We start from the raw sequence: 884 nt of genomic DNA on the forward strand, positions 1-884 counted from the left end.
ATCAGAATCCTATCAGGTCTTTGGTTAGAATTATTAAAGAAGTTAGAACAAGTGAATCAGACACAGAATACTTAGCAGGATTAGGTAGATGGTCAAAAGAGATGAATTCTATCTTGAAAGATTCAGATCGGATAGAAAGATCTAGTGACAAAATGGAAGTTTCTCAGGTAATAAAATTAATCACATTTGGATTGTTAACAAAAAACTCTGATGATTTAACGGCAGAAAAGCTGTATAAAGATCTCAAGTCAACTATGATTTTAGGGGAGGTAGATTATCTTCTTCAAGGGTACAGTGAGACCAGAATTATAAATTCATATGTGATGACACTGGGGCAATAGAAAGAAACTAGGAACTCTAGAAGTGAATATAAGAAAAGAGAATTTGGACATAGAGTTAGAAGCCCATCAAAGGATACTAGAATTGTATGTTACAATTGTCATACTTGGGGTCATAAAGCACAAAACTGTTATTATGGAATTATTTGTAGAAATTGCAAATATGAGGGACATAATGAATTTAGTTGTGGAAACCGTAATTTCTGTATGTATCATCTAAAGATAGGACATAGAACACATGAATGTATAAATTTTAGTATGCACCACGAAACAAGAGGAATAAATCAATATTACAGAACTCCCCATATATATACAAATAGACAGTATTGTGTTAAGGATAAGAGTGATAGAAGGGTGAATGAAAACTCCAACATCAAAGATAGTTACAAATTGACAATTACAATTGGAAGGACTTCTGTGGGACCTTTCATTGCTGGTAGAGTGTTCAATAAGTCTATTAAAATATTTATTGATACAGGATCTGTAGTTAATGTTATAACTAGTAGAGTTTTAAACCAGTTGAAGCCAGGAGTGAAAATCTTGGAA

This window comes from Oratosquilla oratoria, unplaced genomic scaffold (assembly GCF_046742065.1).
Source record: "Oratosquilla oratoria isolate Oo_2021 unplaced genomic scaffold, ASM4674206v1 SCAFFOLD77, whole genome shotgun sequence".
In the NCBI taxonomy this organism is placed as follows: domain Eukaryota; kingdom Metazoa; phylum Arthropoda; class Malacostraca; order Stomatopoda; family Squillidae; genus Oratosquilla; species Oratosquilla oratoria.